Raw genomic sequence first — 19,537 nt, forward strand, 5'->3', positions numbered from 1 at the left:
TAAATTTGCAAGTCATTCCCACAGGACTCTCTTCAAGGATAAACTCATCTTTAGTTCTATCCCTCTCTTTCTGAGAAGTTCAGTAACTCTGGAGCAGTGTTGTTCAATAGAAATATAATGCAATTTGCATATGTAACTTTAAATTTAGTAGCCACACTGAAAATTTTAAAAAAGAAAAAGAGAAGAAACAGGTGAAATTAATTTTAAAAAGTGTTATTTCACCCAACAAATCCAAAATATTATAGTATCAACATGTAATCAACATAATAGTAACAAAATATTTTATATATTTTTTATATATATAAGATATTTTATATATATATTTTATATTCTTTTTGTTATGTATCTGGTATGTATTTTACACTTGCAGTTTCTCTAGGTTCAGAGTAGCCAGATCTTAATTGGTCACTGCCACAGAACAGGTTTACAGCGTCAAGTCTAAATTTCACAGCTTGATCTTCCAGGTCCTTCTTAACTTGACCTACATTTACCAATTCAAGCATATTTTTACCCTTACCCAGAACACAGAAAAGGGATCTTAGAGAACATCCTTCATTTTACATCTTACCCCATGTGAGCCCAGGCATGGAGACTCACTTGAGGTCACACACATATTTAATGACCACACTAAGGCTTTCCTGACTTCTAGAACAGGTGGGACTGTTTGAGCCAATTAAATGAAGTACAGTCCCCTATAAAAAATAATAATAATACTGGTGAGAACTGATAGTAGATGGTTTCTTCTCTGCTCTGCTAATGGTTTTTAGTTGACCCCAACTTCTCAGAGTTAATCATTTCCACAGCTAGCCCCATGACTGCCTCATTGGCATGGCAGGCTGACCTTGGGTAATTATTGGGAAAGTTGACGTGAGTTCTACATGCTGCAGGGATTTATAGAAGGTCATCCTTGGGCAAAGCTGGGGGCTCCGTAGAAGATGCACCACCAACTCTCTTCCAGGTAAACTCAAGACAAGGCCAGGGTCTCCTATGTGCTCCCACCTGTTGGGCCCAACCAGGGAAAGGGCAATGGAAGTGACGTCTAGATGTGCAGAAAGCAGGAATCGGGGTGGAGGGGCTCCAGGGCCAGGCATCTCCAGCAGGCAGAAGGGAGACAAAACAGCACCTCCAGGTGCTCTGGTCTCAGGACCAGGAGGGCCAGTGGGGTCCTGGCTGCAAATGGGCCAACCTCCCCTTTTCAGTGGCCTGTTCCAAAGCTCCTCAGACTTTAATGCTTACCTGGCGTCCCCTGGGGATCTTGTTGAAATGAAGATTCTTCTCAGTAAGTTTGGGGTGGGGTTTTCCTAACCATCTCCCAGGTGGGACCACACCTCGTAGCAAGGGCCTATCCCACCCACCGGCAGGTAAGTGGCCCAGCCAGGCTGTATACAGTTAGAATATTTCTCCTCACTGAGAGTTATGGAACTAATAGTGGCAGCTAACGCTAACAACATATAAGCACCACTGTAAGTCCTTACGCTAACTCATTTAATCTTCACAATAACCCTATGGGTTGGTGACTGTTATTATTTTGCCTTTTTACAGATGAGGAAATCAAAGCACAGAGAGGTTAGGTGATGGGAAGTGGTGAAACTGGAATTGAACCTAGGCCATCTGGGTAGTTCTGCATGTCCAGTGAGCAGTCTCGAAAGACGTTGAGGCTCGTGTGTGTGTGTGTGTGAGCTAAAAGATCATGAATATGTCTGTGGAGTCTTAGCAGAATCCTTTCAAATTGTGATGAGCTCTCCAAAGTTTGTTTCAAAGTACCTGTAAGCCTTTCCTTCTCCTGCCATGGCCCCGTAAAGTATCTTTTATCTTCAAACAACTTCAAACATTGTTTGTGTGTGTTTGTGTGTGTGTGTGTGTGTGTGTGTTTAAATAAAAGTTTAGTCTCTTAGGAATTCTGAAAGGTTATTAAAAGCAATCAGTACAAGCTTAAAGAATTTTATCTTTAACTTCCTCTCTATGGGGGACAGGGTCTATAAATATGCTTCAAACATTGTTGATCCATCTTCTCTTTGTTTGGTGGGAAGTAGGGCTTTGTCATCCTGTTGGGCCCAGGGTTTTCTCATTTGTTCTCTGTTTGATCCATGGCCATGTGTAGTTAGGAGAGGAGCCGGGGTAAGGGGCAGCGGTGCTGAGCGCTAGTCCAAGGGCCAGGCTAACTGGGATCTGGTCCTGCTCTGCCTCCAGGCATCTGTGTGGCCTGGTCAGCTCACATACCTTCTCAGGGTTAAGTTTCCTTGTTTGTGCTGTGAATGGCCTGGCCAGATTCTCTGCAGTGCTAGCATGCAGCCTGTTCTCTTTGAGGGTTCCTGATCTTTGTCAGGATTTTCCCAGTAGCTGCTGATTTTCTGTACAATTGACGGTTCCCATCAGTGTGATGGGTTCCTGCAAAAAAAGGAATCCCTAGAGAAGGCCTAAAACAAAGGTGAGAAATTCTTTGGTGGAAAAGTCTTGATACTGATTCTGGCTTCCCCTTAGTGACCTGAGCCCCTTTGACTTATTCCCAATACACACTTCCTCACTGCAGTCCAATTGCCTGGATATTTTGGGACCTGCTTGACTTCCACGAGCTCCTACTTCTAGCCCTGGCTTAAATTCCCTCCGCAGCTCACAACTGCCCACTCAATCAAGGCCACACTTCTCATCCTAGCTCCAGCTCCCTAGTGTAGCTCCAGACAGCTTCTCACCTCTCAGCAGCCTGGGAGTGGCCCCTTAACCCGCATGTGCCTTCTCCCCTCCATGCCTCTTCATGTGCTGTCCTATAGCCTGGCATGCCCTTCCTACGCCTGACTAGCCAAGCAAACTCCTACTCATCCTTCAAGACCCTCCTCAGGGGTGTTTTCTGAGAAACCTTTTAGAATTCACCTGGGTAAAACAAATCATCCATCCTTTGTGCTCCACTGTATCTCACGCTGATCAGAATGAGCTTTCATTTTTATCAATTTGGATACATTCAGCAGCAAGTAACAGAACACCTGTCTAATAGTGGCTTAAACAATAGAAACATTTCATTCTCTCTCACACAACTGATGGTGGACTCTTCAGGGTTGGCTCAGCAGCTCAACTCTGTCATCAAGAACCTGGGCCCCTTCCCTTCTGCCATCCTTAGCATGTTGGGTATGTCTTGCCTCATGGCCACAAGATAATGGCTATAGCTCCCAGCATCACATCATCACACCCTAGCCCCCAAGAATGAAGAAAGGGGATAGAAGAAAATGGGCTCTTTACCTATACACTTGCTCTTGGACTGCCCTTCCTACCCCTGGTCACCATACTCTACCAGATGCTCCAGTTTTAACTACTTAGCCTGACCAGGCACCTTTAACTGTCCACATTCAAGACCTGACCCTCTCAAGTACCTGCAGTCAAAGACCTCGTTTGTCCTTAAAAAACAAAATTACTCCCACAGTCTAAATATCTTGAAACACTTTTGACTGTCTGGACATTTAACCACTTTTGAACAGTTCTATTGTACGTGTGGCTTTTATTGGGAGTCACCTCAAATATGTTTTAGAAGTAGGTGTGCTATAAATAATAAATAAGTGAATGAATACCTGGAAGTGTGACTGTTTTTATTCAATCTTTGGTGAATACAGTTACCTCTGTGATAAGCCCCTCTGACTAAGAGTAAACAGGATGGCCTGGCTCCTATCTAGCTTTGAGCACAGAGCAGGAGTATCCAAGACATATCCTTGCCTCCCCCCTACCAAACCAGGCTAATTTTAGAAAAGTTAGAGATACTGTTTCCCTAGTTTCTAAACACAATTCAGCTTTACCAATAGCTGCCAATCATTCAATTCTGATTGGGGAGGCCTCGTCTGTGTTATGGTGCCCGCCAGCTTTTAATCCAGAACCGCGTGGATTCTCAGCATCATTGTAAACTGCATGGTTAGTCCTTCATAATCCACATGGAGAGCCTTCCTTTTCAAAGCAGCAAGGTACGTCCCTTCCTTAAAACTGCATTGTCAGTTCCCCAAAACCGCATGATCAGCCTGTCCCCAGTTAAATTCACATGGTCAGCCTTGTCAAAATGTCTGCCACTTATTTTTAAATCCCTGATTACGTCCTCTGATGCAGTGGGTGTGGTAACCAGTTCTGACCATTCACAGAACCTCAGGCAGGCTCTGTGTGCCTTTTCCATACCATCCTCATCCAAGACTCCTCCCATCTACCTGAGGCCTTGGATGCATTAAAGACATTTTGCATAACAAAGACACCAGCCCCTAGCCTCAGGCATGTGAAGGCATCCTGAAAGCTGCTTCCTTCTCCCCATCCCCCAGCCGTAAGCTCTGGAGTTTTTTGGACACCCCTGTTTCTGTAGGTTTTGCTGTTTTTCTGGGTCTGGAGCTGAAATATGACTGAGGCCTAGGTGTTATCTCTAGGGAAGTGACCTTATGTATTTGGTTGTAAATTGTTTGGCCATTTTGTTCAGCTGTCTGTCTCAGTTTCCCTGTTCCACTTGTCCTGGCTCACTGGCCTATCTCAGTGGAAATGAGACTGCAGTATTAAATATAGCAACAAAGTGGGCCTCTCTGAGAAGGTGAGATTTGAACAGAGACTTGAAGGAGGTGAGAGAAATAGCCAAATAGATACCTGAGGTCAGAGTGTTCCAGGTAGAGGAGATAGTTGTGCAAAGGCCCTGAGGCAGAAGCATGCCTGGCATATTGGAGGAAAATCAGGAGCCAAATGCAGTCAGAGAAGATGGCTATTATAAGGATGTGAGTTTAACTTTCAGTGAAATAAGGAACCACTGTGAAATTGATCAAAGGAACAATTTGTAAAAAGAATTTCCATGGAATGCTGATGAGTCCTGGGCACAGTTAGAGAGTTAAAGTTTGGGGACTGTGATGGAAAACCAGAGGCAAATGCCTGGGCTAGAGAAGAAGTTTATATGCTTTGCATAATGTTGCCTTGGGAGCAATGTGGGAAGCTAAGGAAGGCCGACCCTGGTCTTGGGCCAGATCAGAGGGCACGGTGGGTGGCTGGGCCTGTGTAGTCTAGGTTGCACTTGTGTTGGGCTGTGGGCCACAGCAGCGCTGGGTTATCTCAAGCAGAGTGGATGGGGAGAACACAGATGGAGACTCTCTGGGGTCTCACAAGCTAAGCCACCTCCTGAAACTGGGAAAGCCTGCATTCTTGCTGCCTGTCAATACCAGAACCAATAAGTAGAGATAAGAATTGGACCTTTATGGGTACTTTACTCAGATGCCTGCGATCTGAGAAAATGGTGGGTTAGGTACCTTCAAAAACCATCTTGCCCTGGCTGGTGTGGCTCAGTGGATTGAGTGCCAGCCTGTGAACCAAAAGGTCACTGGTTCGATTTCTAGTCAGAACACATTCCTGGGTTGCAGGCCAGGTCCGCAGTTAGGGGTGTGCGAGAGGCAACTGATCAATGTCTCTCTTGCACATCAATGTTTCTCTCCCTCTCATTCTCCCTCCCTTCCCCTCTCTCTAAAAATAAATAAATAAATAACATCTTTAAGAAAAATAAAAGTCTTAACATCTCATTTCAAGCCTACCTTTTTATAAGAAAGGGTAGGTAAGGGGTTTGGAAAAAAGGTTAATTGTATATAGTTGCAGTCCAGAGGCTATTTTCCTAGTATTTCTTTATCTGTTGATCAACAACTCAAATACTTATCTTCATCACTTGCAGACTCCCTGGGGCACAAAGGCTGAATTGCTTTTCTACCTCCTGGAGGTCAGACATCCCAGTTCCTGGAATAAGGGCTTTCCACATGCATTAATCATTTAAGCCTATCAACTAAGGCTAACATCTTTAACTCTGGAGTTCCCCTATGACTCCCATATCAGAGAATCAGCAACAGGTCAAACTTTGTTAGAGAAACCAGGCAGAACCTCAAGCTTTTCTTATGTTAATTAGCAGCAGCAAAATCAAGCAAAATCACTATTGTGTTGGAACTGTAAGTGAGGGAGACCCCGGGAAGTCTGTGCAGAGACAGAGCTGGACAATGGAAGTGGTGCAGTGCCTGTCATGTTGTGCTAAGCAGAAAAAGAACAAAGCGTCTCTCAAACTTAAAGAAGAAAATTCCTAAGCACCCCTCCAGAGCTAGCTGTAACCTGCCCCAAGAGTTACATGCCCCAGGCGGAACTGGAATTAGGCAGCCATGAAACAAAACATGGCCTGCAGTCTCACAGGACCTGAGCCAACACCTGTCCTAAAACAGATTGTCCCCCATTGGCCATGTACCTGATCACGAAGTTCCCCATTGGCAGAGGCAACTGAGGTATAGCTGCCGGCACTCTGCTGAGGCCTCATTTCTTCCCCCTCGAGCATTTCCCAGGAGCAAGGGTCATAAATCTTCTGGACTTTCTGTTCCCACAGCAAACACCCCTAACCAGAGGGCATTGTTATTTCACTTACATCCTGGACTCTGGAGCTGACCAGCACGGTGACTCAGTGGAACCGACCAGTTTTAAACCCCTTGTGCTTAGAATGTAACTCTGGAATGCCCAGCCAATGGGGAGACAGGGGAGGGCACCCTGCATTAGGGCTTAAATACTCCTGTCGGTCTTGATTACGATGTGCCTGCCTCTGGCAGCGCACCCTTTTCTGCAGAAATGAGAATACGTAAATGCCTTGCTTTGCTGCTGAAGTCCTGTGCCTCGGTGTCTTATTGTGAACATTTCCCACAATGTGAGATGAAGAATGTGGGGGTGTTACTGGTGTTCCCTTTGTGCAGGAAGCTGTCTTAATAAACAGAAACACATGATTATAGGGGCTTTCATAGTCTTAATCCCAAATTGATGCCCTTCCCCTCCAAGTGCTCTTCCCCATGAGAGTTTAGGCCACAGCCATGGAGGAAGTCTTCCTTGATGATTTGTAAGACAGCGCACTGAGGGGAAGAGGTCCTATGTCTCTACTGCTGGGTATTCAGTCAGCAGTCTATCAGTGTGGGTCAAGCCCTGCCGGGGGAGCTAGGCCGAAAGGATGAGGCTGCAAAGCCTTTCTTTAGGGACTGATGGTAAATAGAGAGATCAGGACCCCACAGGAGACACAGGGTCATGCCAATTAAGCCTGTCTGTATGAATTCAAGTGCAGAAAAAAATCTACTAAAAAGTGAGTGGTTATATTTCTAGGGCATGGATTTATCAAGGATATTTTTCTTTCTTATAATTTATGTAGTCCAAGTACAAACACTTTTATATATTTGAAGTATTCTATAATCAGAGGAAAACAATGAAAACATTATGTTTATAATTACGGTAGCAGAAAACTTAATTTGGTGTAAGGAAGAACTCCATGAATGAAGGTGAACAGGAAAAGGTTTCCCAGGGAGGAAGCTCTGCCACACCTGTCTCTGTGAGGGTCAGACACCCCAGTGCCTAGAAGGGCTGGCACTTGCTTGGAGGCCTGGGTTGAGGATACAGTGGGAATTTGAACTCTAGCCCTCCCTGCCATGCCTGGAACAGACCCTGTGGTCCTAAAATCAATTTTGCATTCTAATTCCATTATCCCTGCACCTGGCAAGCTAAACCTTAAGTATATTGAATGAACACTAAGCTGATTAGAGTTAGTTGATTGGGTTTCAATACCTTCGTGTTTGGGAGGATTTCATTTCCTTTGAGGATCGATGGAGGCTGAGTTTTCTTCCCTGAGAACACTGGAATCACAGCCGCTTTTTTCTTTACACAGCTCACATCCGTCAGGTCATACTGCCTAACTCGCATCTCCAGACAATAGCTTACACCTCATTTTCTTTTCATTTCTATTATCCAAGTTATTTATATTTATTGCAGACATTTTAAGAAGAAAAAAAGCAAAAAAGGACAAAAATCACCTGTAGGCCCACCATCCAGAGATGACCAATATATTTTTGTTTTATACATAGATAATTGTCAAAATAAAAGAATATCAAACATACTTCTTGGGAATGTGTTTTTCATGAATCTTCATCTTCAAGTCTATAAATGTGTAGGTCTACATATGCATTCTAATAAGTACATACTATTCCATCACATGACTCAATCATCATTTAACCATTTCCTATGGTTGAACAGGCTTTTACAACTTTTTGTTATTATCAATGACGCTGTGATGAATGTCCTTGTACTCATCTTTGCCCTCATCTTGTCATTATTTGCTCAGGCCAAATTATAGGAGATAAACTGCTAGTTTGAAGAGAATGCAATCTTTCAAAGCATGTCTTTAAAACAGGTGAAACATAAGGCCACGGACTACTCACTGTCTCCTCCCACCCACTTCTCTTCTGGGTTTGAAGGGTCTTAAGTATGCTCCTCCCTTTCCCAAATTTCCCATGTGCAATTTCTCTGCTTCTTCTCCTCTCCCTGAAGTTATTACTCTCTCTCCATGCTCAGCTCAGCTCAGCCCTACAGTGGAACCCGCAACATAGTCACTCATTCAGACAATTCATTAAACAGTAAACGTGCACGAAGCATTTACTCTGTGCTATGCCCTGGAAAACACAGGGGCAAACAAGTAAAGTCCTTGTCTTCATGGAACTTATAAATATTAACAGAATTTCAGACAGTAACAACTTATATGAAGAACCAACATGTGGGAACCACTTTATGTAGTATTGGGAACTGTAGCCTTGCCACAAGCCAGGCCTTGAAAGTGGCCTGTAAGTCTTAACTGGAAAACCGGGAAGGCTAGAAGGCAGGCATGACCCGATAACTGCTCCGAGGGTTCCCATGGGAAGTGGACTTAAAGAATGTGTACTATGCTTTGAAGCTTGCTCCGCTTTTCTTATCAGTTGCTTGACATAAATAGAATGTCCGAGATCAAAGCCTGGAAAACATGAAATGCTGCATCTGGTAGTCAGATGACACCGGAATATTCACTGAACCCTGATCTAGAATGTTCACTGTGTTCCTTGAATTGTTATCTATAATCAGTAGTTGTTGATAGTAATCCAAGCATTTGAAGCTGATTGGTGATTTACGTATCCTGAATGTATGCTCCCATACATATCTTTCTCAATAAAAGGCACAAGAAAAGAGAGTTCAGAGCTTTTTCTTCTCTAGAGAGAACTGCCACCTCTCTTCCTCCCAGACAGAAATCAATGTCACGGTCAACTCATTTCTCCTCATTCGTGATCCTGAAACGTCTGCTGGACAGAGTTTCCACCGAGCCAGGGCATGCACCCACACCAACAGACTAATGGGAGAGTGAATGAACATGGAGAGGTGCTTTAGATAACATGGTCTGGCACATTTTCTCTGAGGAGATGACATTTGAATGGGCAGAGTATGTCATTATATTTTTCTGTTGATGTGTCTTCCTCCCTTTGCTAGATGGGGATCGTGTCAGGTAGCACAGTACCTGGCACATAGAGAGAGCTCAGTAGATGTGTATGGAACAAATGAATGAGTGAATGAATGAATGAGAATGTCAATGAAAGCGATGGTCCCTCTGCACTGCTCTGAGCCCAGATCCAGGGAGGTGGGCTCCTCCCTCAGATGCCTCACTTTGTTACCTAAGAATGAATAGGAGACTGAGATGTTGGGGAGCTCGGTCCACTGCACAGCAAGCCTGTGGCAGAGCTGCCCTGAGAATGCAGCACAGCAGTGCAGAACAGAGGTGAAGAGCAAAGACTTGAATTTGTCTCTGTTGTTTATCCACTCTGCAACCTTGGGCAAGTTAACCAACTTTCTGTGAGTCAGTATTAAATCTAGAAAATAAAGATAATTGCAACTACCTCACTGAATTTTGAGGATTAAATGGAGATAAAGTATTTAAGAGTTTGGCAGGGTGGTGGAATCAGCAAAGGGGAGACACCAGCCTTGCTGTGCCCGAGGTGCCAGGGCCTGCCAGTGGCTGAGTGAAATAGGATTTACATATCTGGTTCCCAGGGTGTGGGCAGCCAGGGCCAGGCAGCCAGGGCTGGCAGTAGGCTGAAGGCCTGGGCGAGACTTCAAGAGAAGAGACAGCATGTGGGTATTTTTCCACATCATCCTAAATGTTTTCACACATCTTGACTTCTCTATAAAAAGAATTATTATAAAAACAACATAAAGATATTAAAGGCAACTTTAAAGGGAAAAAAATCATCTATGTTTTCAGCATTCTAGCCCAATAATATATTTTTTAGGACTTTATTTATTTATTTAGAGAGAGGGGAAGGGACCTGGCCTACAACACAGGGATGTGCCCTGACTGGGAATCGAATAGGTGACCTTTTGGTTCACAGGCCTGCAGGCAATCAACTGAGCCACACCATCCAAGGCATATCTTTTTTCTTTAAAGATTTTATTTATTTATTTTTAGAGAGGGGAAGGGAACAAGAGAGGGAAAAAAACATCAATTGGTTGCCTTACCCACATGCCCTGATCTGGGACAGAACTGCAACCCAGGCATGTGCCCTCACTGGAATTGAACCAGCGACCTTGAAGTTTGAGGAAAGCCGCCCAATCAACTGAGCCACACTGGTCAGAGCAATGTTAATTTTTTTCTGTTTAGTTTTTCCTGTTTATGAAAATATATACATATTTCATATCACTGCAGTTACAGTGATCTATTTATATTTTGCATGTCATTTAGCATTTTTTATCATAAATGTTCCTTTATAATCCTATAGTCTTCAGACATAGAATTTTTCTTCTCGTACATGCCCCCACCAAGAACTGAACCCTCAACTCAGGCATGTGCCCTGACTGGAAATCAAACTGGAAAACTTTTACTTAGTGGGACAATGCCCAACCAACTGAGCCACACTGGTCAGGGAAGATATAGAATTTTTTTTTTTAAGACCTTATTTATTTATTTATTTTTAGAAAGGGGGACAGGGAGGGAGAAAGAGAGGGAAGATAGAGAAACATTGATGTATAAGAGATATGCCCACCAGTTGCCTCTTGAACACCTTCAACTGGGAATCTAGCCCAAAACCCAGGCATGTACCCTGACTGGGAATTGAACTGGTGACCTTTTGGCTCATAGGCCAGCACTCAATACACTGAGCCACACCAGCTAGGGCACAGAAAAAGAATTTTTAATGACAGCTTTCAACTTCATGAAACATCATTTTTTTAAATTGCTGAATATTTAGTTAGCTTCTTTTGCTGTTAAAGATAAACATATATTTGTTTATAGTTTTTAAATTCTTTTTAAAAATTATTTATTTTTTATTGTTTTTCTATTACAGCTGTCCCATTTTTCCCCCCATTGATCCCTCCTGCCCCTTCCACCCCCTTCCACATTCCATCCCCATTCTGTTGTTCATGTCCATAGGTCGTTATTACTAGTTTCTTCACTAGACCCTTCCCCTTCTTTATGGCTATTTTCTATCAGTATAACAATTTACACATTATAAAAATACATGAGCACACTTTCACAAACTCTGCAGAGAGCTTTAGTGTTGTTAATGTGAATCTCTTTAACTTAATCTGGTACATCGTGGTGTTTGCTATGTGAATTCTTGGTGAATAAAATATAGTTTTTGTTCTTTGTTCATTATCACTCTTGATTAGCTATTTATAAAACTAATCTTTTGTCTTATTTGCTGCACGATTTTTCTTCAGTCTGCCATTTTTCCTTTAAAAAAAAATTATAAAAACAAGGCTTCTAGCCAAGATGGAGGTGTAGGTAGACATGCTTCACCTCCTTGCACAACCATAAGGAGGATTACATCTACCTCAAAATCAAGAACAACCAGAACTGCCAGAAAATCAAACTGTGAGAAAATATGACAACCAAAGATTTAAAGAAAAAATATTCATCTAAATGGGTAGGAGGGGCAGAGATGGGGAACCAGGGCGGAAAGGACATGGTGTGGTGGAAGTGAGGCGGTGGTGCGAAGGCGATGACTGCAACCAGCAGAACCAGCAGTCCCACACTCATGTGGCAGTTAAAGCTGGGAGGGACACCTGGGGAGCACTCCCAGCCCCAGGCTAGCCCTTGCAGCTCACAGTTTCAGCGCTGCGAAAATAAAGCCTCATAGCTTCTGGCTGCGAAAACCAGTGGGGGTTGAGGCAGCAGAAAAAACTGCTCATCTCTTTGGAGAGTCTATTTACAGGGCCTCCATAATTCTAGAATGTATGCAGGCCCACCCACTCTGGGAGCCATCACCAGGGCAACATTTAGAGGGGAAGCAGTCTAATATGAGGAGGGTATGAAGTGACTTGAAATGGGACAAGGGCCAAGCAAGCAGCATTGTTCCTTCTCTGACCCATCCCCCACATACAGTGCCACAAGGCAGTGAAGTGGGTTTCCCCACACTGACGAATACCTAAGGCTATGCCCCTTACAATAACAGGTGCGGCAGCTCTACTAATACACAGAAGCAAACATAAGGAGGACATCAAATTGAGGAGACAAAGAAGTATGGCCCAACTGAAAGAACAGATCAAAACTCCAGAAAAAGAATTAAGTGAAAAGGAGATAGCCAACCTGACAGATGCAGAGTTCAAAAACACTGGTGATAAAGGTGTTCAGAGAAATGATTGAGTAGGGCCACAAAATAAAGAAAGAAGTGAAGGTTATACAAAGTGAAATAAAGGAAAATACACAGGGAACCAACAGCAATGGCAATGAAGTCAGGATTCAAATCAATGATTTGGAACAAAAAGAAAAAATAAACATTCACCCATAATAAAAAGAAGAAACAAGAATTGAAAAAAATGAGGAGAGCCTTAGGAACCTCTGGGACAACTTTGAACATACCAACATCTGAATCATAGCGATACCAGAATGAGAAGAGGAAGAGCAAGAAATTGAAAACTTATTTGAAAAAATAATGAAAGAAAACTTCCTTGATCTGGCTAAGGAAATAGACATACAAGTCCAGGAAGCACAGAGAGACCCAAACAAGTTGGACCCAAAGAGGACCACACCAAGACATATCATAATTAAAATGCCAAAGGTTCAAGACAAAGAGAGAATCTTAAAAGCAGCAAGAGAAAGGCAGAGATTTACCTACAGAGGAGTTCCTATAAGACTATGAGCTGATTTCTCAAAAGAAACTTTGTGGGCAAAAAGGAACTGGCAAGAAGTATTGAAAGTGATGAAAAGCAAGGACTTATCACCAAGATTACTCTACCCAGCAAAGCTATCATTTAGAATGGAAAGGCAGATAAAGTGTTTTCCAGACAAGGTCCAGCTAAAGGAGCTCATCATCACCAAGCCCTTATTATATGAAATGTTAAAGGGACTTATTTAAGAAAGAGAAGATCAAAACTATGAATATTAAAATTATAACAAACTCATAACTATCTACAACAGAATCTAAAAAACAAAAACAAACTAAACAAACAACTAGAACAGGAGCAGCATCATAGATAAGGAGACTATGTGAAGGATTATCAGCTGGGAGAGAGAAGGGGGAGAATGGGAGAATGGGAGAAAAGTAACAGGGATTAAGAAGCATAACTGGTAGGTAAAAAATAGACAGGAGGATGTTAAGAATAATAGAGGAGACCTGGCTGGTGTGGCCCAAACCAAAGCGTCGCTGGTTCACTTCCCAGTCAGGGCACATGCCTGGGTTGCAGACGAGGTCCCCAGTTGAGGGTATGCAAGAGGCAACCACACATTGATGTTTCTTTCATTCTCTTTCTCCCTCCCTTCCCCTCTCTCCAAAAATAAATAAATAAATAATATCTTTTTTTAAAAAAAGAATAATAAAAGAAATGGAGAAACCAAAGAACTTATATGCACCACCCATGGACATGAACCAAGGGTGGGGATTGCTGGAGGGAAGGGGGTACCAGGTGGAAGGGTGCAAAGGGGAAAAATTGGGACAACTGTAATAGTATAATCAATTAAATATACTTAAAATAAAATTATAAAAGCAATACATGTTCATGGTAGAAAAAATTGTAAAATAAAGTAGTAAAATATATGTCACTGTTTAGACTTAACCTTTATGATCCTATTTCAAAACCAAGTATAAAAATATATTTTTGACTCTACTGGGAAATGAGAATATGCACTGGTTATTAGATGATATTAAAGGATTATTGTCAATTTTGGGAGTGCATAATAGCGGAATAAATATGTATTTAAAAACATAAGCTCTGGCTTGGTGTGGATTGAGTGCTGGCCTGCAAACCAAAAGGTGATGGGATCACCATTTCAATTCCCAGTCAGGGCACATGCCTGGGTTGCCATCCAGATCCCTTCTTGGGGGTGCATGAGAGGCAATGGATTGATGTTTCTCTCCCACTCTTTCTCCTTCCCTTCCCCTCTCTAAAATAAAATAAATAAATAAAATCTTTAAAAAATAAGCTTAGCAGTTAAAACCGTTGAGGGAAGTTCTCAGATTTGCTTTTAAAAACCCTAGGACAAAAAAGAAACAAAAGGTTGGGGGAAAATATATAAAACTAAATTGGCAAAATATTAATATTTCTTGAAACAGAGTAACATATGTGTATATATATTTTTTTATTTTATTATTCTCTATAACTTTGCATACCTTTAAAAATCTTCCATGGGAAAAAAAAAAATCTTCCATGATGGAAAGTTTAAAGCATTATCTTTGCAGGAGCTCTTCTAGGCTCTCCTACCTAAGATTCCAACCCCGACTCCTTAACTCTGATTCTGTATTTCTCATCACTGATTTTTGTTTTATCTCCTTAGCATTTTATTGTTATTTACCATACATATCATGTTTTAATTTCATTTGATTAATTTAGCTTATTATCCCTCTTTAACTGGAATGCAAGCCCATCAGGATTTTCGCCTATTTAATCCACTGGTCTTACCATCAGCAGCGCCTAACTACTCAAGTCATTGTTGAATGAAAAACAAAGTCATCGTTAACATTTTAAAATTACAGATATTTGGGGAGGGGAATATAAGAGGACTAAATGGGAAAAAATACAATAAAGATTAAATTTTTAAAAATTGCAGGTATTCATTCTGATTTTAAATTTAATAGAAGAAAAAAAGATACTGTAGTAGAATAAGGGGCTTGTTGAACGTCAGATTATGGTTTCTAAAAGACCATTCTAAAGTTTTTAGAAAAATGTATCATCAAGGTTGGAAGAATTAGAAATAACTCAATTTTTGTCCTTTTTTTTTCTTTTCTTATTGCTCATTTCTTAATGGGCATGAATTTTATTTCCAGGCAATAAAACTGAGTAACTGATTTATAAACATCAGAATCAACATCACTAATATTTAAAGAAAAAAATCAACCTTTTTTTTTTACTTACACATACATCAAGAACAAAGCAGAAAACATAGGCTTACCTCTATAACAATTCCCTAAGGCAAAAGAAATAGGGAAAGGCTGATCAGTGAGCAAAATATCCTATAAAATACTGTAGTCAAAGGAAGAAACTCTTCTATCATGAAGAAATTATTAGAGCTACTGTATTTCCGTTGGGGTTCTTTTTATTACTAGTTTTTTAAAAGATTTTATTTATTTATATTTAGAGAGAGGGGAAGTAAGAGAGAAAGAAAGGTAGAGAAACATGAATGTGTGGTTGCCTCTCACCTGTCCCCAACTGAGAAACCTGGCCCACAACCCAGGCATATGCCCTGACTGGGAATCGAACTGGCAACCCTTTGGTTCACAGGCCGGCACTCAATCCACTGAGCCAGACAAACTGGAGTTTTTTTTATTACTTTTTAAGAGAATTCACCACTACCATCAATCACTGGCCAGTGTGGAAACATGTACCTGGGCAAACCTAGTCAAGGAGCAAGAAGAAGATGTCCTCTTGCTTCCCCTCTTGCTTCCCTTCTTCCCCTGCTTTCCTCAGCTTGGCCCATCTAAATGTTCCCAAAGTGGGTACTTGGCTTTTTCTCCCTCCTCCCAGCCCACCCTCTGCTCCTTCCGTCACCAACAACACACTGGTTTCCAACCCTGGGGGTCGGGCTCACCTGAGAAGATAAGAAAACAGATGATACTTCTGCCTCCTTGTGCCCCATCTACGCAGATCCTAACCCTGTAGATCTGGTAGAGGTGGGAGTTTTTCTTTTGTTAAGTCCTCCATGTAGTTCTGATGAACAGGTTTAGGGACCACTCCATAAGTGTTTTCTTTTTTTAAGATTTTGTTTATTTATTTATTTATTTATTTATTATTTTTTAAAAGGTCTTATTTATTTATTTTCAGAGAGAGAAGAAGGGAAGGAGAAAGAGAGGGAGAGAAACATCAATATGTGATCAGTTGCTTCTTGCAAGTCTCCAACTGGGGACCTGGCCCAAAACCCAGGCATGTGCCCTGACTGGGAATTGAACCAGTAACCTTTTGATTCACAGGCCTGCACTGAATCCACTGAGGCACATCAGCCAGGGCTATTTATTTATTTTTGGAGACAGAGGAAGGGAGGGAGAGAGGGACAGAAGCATCAATGTGATAAAGAAAGATCAATCAGTTGCCTCTCGCACGCCCGAGAGCAGAGACCTGGCCCGCAACCCAGCCATGTGCCCTGATGGAGAATTGAACCAGTGACCTTTCAATTCACAGGCCCGTGCTCAATCCACTGAGCCGCACCAGCCAGGGCCGTAAGTGTCTTTCTTTCTCCTTTACATACTCCAGAACCTACCACAATGCCTGGAAAATTACAGGGACTTAATAAATATGTTAACAAATGAACTGAATGAAAAAAATTTTAAAGCTCTTATATATGTATACAAAAGTCAGTGTCACCTCTTTTGATTTTCACAACCATTTCATGAGGCAGAGAATACAGTAGATATTATTGTTCCCCTTCCTCAAGATCTCAGTGGGGGGACAAAAAGCCACCTCCTTTCACCAGACCAAGTCCCAGAGCTTTGGATGAGGGGCAGAGTTTAAGGAGGAGTGAGAATAAGTCCCTATTCTCTTTACTTAGTGGGCAGAGGGGAGTGGAGGCATGGGGGTAAAAACAGGAAAAGAAGGTAGAGAAGGGACCAGAAAAGAAGTAGGGGAACGTTAGAGGTGCCTAAAAGTATGGAAATGAAACAAGACATCAAAAAAACAAAAAGCAAGACTGATGCACACACAAGAGGGCACTGGACAGAGTTATGGAAGAGGGGCCAGAGCAGTTTCATCACAAGGGGCAGAGGGAGACAGGGTAGGTTCTAGAGAAAACAGCTCAGAGAGTGTTAGGTCATCACACCTGTTTCTGGGGAGCAGTCATGTGCCACTGACCCCTGCGTTGAATGTTTCTCTTGGGGTCAGAGCACTGGCCCAAAGTTCCTGTGAAAAACACATCCTTCTGCTGACTGTGGCCTCTGTCCCCAGGCCTCCTCCCCTAGGACTGTGTGTTTAGGCAACAGCTCTGTGGTTTTAGAACAATTTTTAACCTGCAGTTTGTACTTGCGGAACCAGAATGTCTGGTCAAGACCAGTTACATAACAACTTTAGACTTTCCGGGTGCTAAGGTCAACTGCAGCCCAGGCAGGTGCGGGTTGAGCTCAGTCAGAGAGGGTAGGGGGTGAAAGGAAGGGGTCTCCTTCCCACCTGAAGGCTTGGCTCCTACTCCGGAGAAGGAAAGGGGAGTGAGGCAAGACCCAGTCTGAGTCTTCTATCCAGGTGTCTTTAGAAATGTAGCCCTGCTCTGTTTCAAGTCTTACTAGAGGATTTAGGCTAGATCTAAGAAAGAACCTTACTGTTGAGGAACTGCAAAATATGAACATGTTACATAAAGATGTCAAGTTTTCTTTTGTATCTGTATAAACCTTACCTCTGGTGAATAAAGTCCGGCCTAGAGCAGAGGGATGGACTATATGACATTCAGAAGACTCTATCTTGGTATATTGGGTAGATCCCAGGTTAAGACACCTGTGCCTAGGACCTAAGTGCTTTTCTTTCCTTTTTTATATTATTGTTGTTCAATTACAGTTGTCCCAATTCTCCCCCCATTGCTCCCTCCTGCCCTGCCCATGCTCCCCCCACCCCCACTCCCACAGTCAATCCCCTTCCTGTTGTCCATGTCCATTGGTCCTTTATACTTGTTCTTAACTAGATCCTTCCCCTTCTTTCCTCCATTATCCCCCTCTCCCTTCCCCTCTGGTCACTGTCAGTCTGTTCCTTTTTTCCAGGCCTCTGGTTCTATTTTGTTCATTGTTTGTTTTGTTCATTAGGTTTCACCTATAGGTGAGGTCATATGGTGTTTGTGTTTCACCGCCTGTCTTACTTCACTTAGCGTAATACTTTTTATTTCCATCCTTGCCGTTGTGAAAAGTAGGAGCTCCTTCTTTCTTTCTGTTGCATAGTATTCCATTGTGTAAATGTACTAGTTTTTTGATCCACTCATTTACTGATGAGCATTTAAGCTATTTCCAGCACTTGGCTATTGCAAATAGTGCTGCTATGAACATAGGGGTGCATAGGTTCTTTTGAATTGGTGTTTCAGGATGCTTAGGATAAAATCCCAGCAGTGGGATCACTAGATCAAAAGCCAGTTCCATTTTTAGTTTTTTGAAGAAATTCCATACTGTTTGCCACAGTGACTGCACCAGTCTGCAAAAAAAAAAAAAAAGGTTACATGCCAAGAAGTAGATGTCAATGCCTTAACCATATGCCTGTTGTTAGGCCTGAGGGACTCTTCCATCCTGTCAAGGGGAGTATTCACCTTCTCCCCTTTCATACAACGTAGACCTAAATGCTTTTCTAGGAATAAGACCAAACCTCAAAAAAGGTTTGTAGAATTAAGATAAGAAGGTGAGCTCACTGCAGCCTCTACCGCAGTCTGGGGCAAGCCTGAGCAGAGGGAAGGAGGGAATGCAGACAACCATCAGGGTGGCTGGAATGCATGTTGCAGAAACAGCCTGAAGCCCGCAAAACTGAGCAAGGTGGGTGGAAGATGGAATCCCAGCAAGCCAGCACTGGCAGGGACTATGGAGAGCAGCTGGTCCAACCTCCTCATTTTGTAGACATAGACTGAGAAGTGACGCATTTGCCCACAGTCACGTAAAAAAGGAGAGCATGACGAATCTGGTAGATTAGCATCAGGCAGTTAGTTCAAGCCCTAAAGTCTTTGGTGAACTTCAGATGGGCAAAGGGAGGCCTAGCTCTGGAGGCTGGTGGGTGGATGTGAGGGAGGGTTTGAGAAGCCCCTGTAGAGTTCTAAGCCCTGGGCCTGGAGCTGAGCGTTGGCTGCAAGCTACAGATGGGAAGACATCTAAGAGGTATGGAGGAAGAACAATTAATGGGACTTAAAAATGGACCTCCTGGGGTCAAACCAGGCATCCAAAGTAGCAGCTGACATCTCTATCCCAACCTTTCTTCTTAAGCTCCCAAGGTTACCACCCAACTGTACCAACTTTCCCATAATTCAGGAGCAAAGACCCTGCCTGCTCACCCTTTGCCTAGCCACTCATCCATGGAGGCCAATTGCTCCGGCCTATGTGGCATCTTCCTCCACTCACACACATTTCCTTCTCCTTCCCTTCCCTCCATTCACCTGGCTCACAGACAGGATGAACCCCTTTTTACTGACACTGGAGAAGCCCCATTGTCCACAGTGGCCTCACCCAAGATTCACCTGGACACTGGTCCCCTGCCTCCACCTCCTCTGCTCCTCCAACCCTCCTCCACTTAGTCAGCAACTACAGTGTATAAAAACACAAACCCTAAAAGCTGTTCATGGCTCTCCGGAGCCTCCATGATAAAGTACCAAATCTCT

The 19,537-nt window shown here is 42.8% G+C and overlaps 1 non-coding gene across 1 annotated transcript; it reads right to left on the reverse strand.

Annotated features, from left to right (window-relative positions):
* Positions 1–18,381: 18,381 nt before the first annotated feature.
* On the reverse strand, positions 18,382–18,506 carry LOC150021710 (U6atac minor spliceosomal RNA). The gene has a single exon (XR_016513801.1). It is a non-coding gene; the product is annotated as a U6atac minor spliceosomal RNA (small nuclear RNA).
* Positions 18,507–19,537: the final 1,031 nt, after the last annotated feature.

This window comes from Furipterus horrens, unplaced genomic scaffold, assembly GCF_987537825.1.
Source record: "Furipterus horrens unplaced genomic scaffold, mFurHor1.1.pri manual_scaffold_1, whole genome shotgun sequence".
Lineage (NCBI taxonomy): Eukaryota > Metazoa > Chordata > Mammalia > Chiroptera > Furipteridae > Furipterus > Furipterus horrens.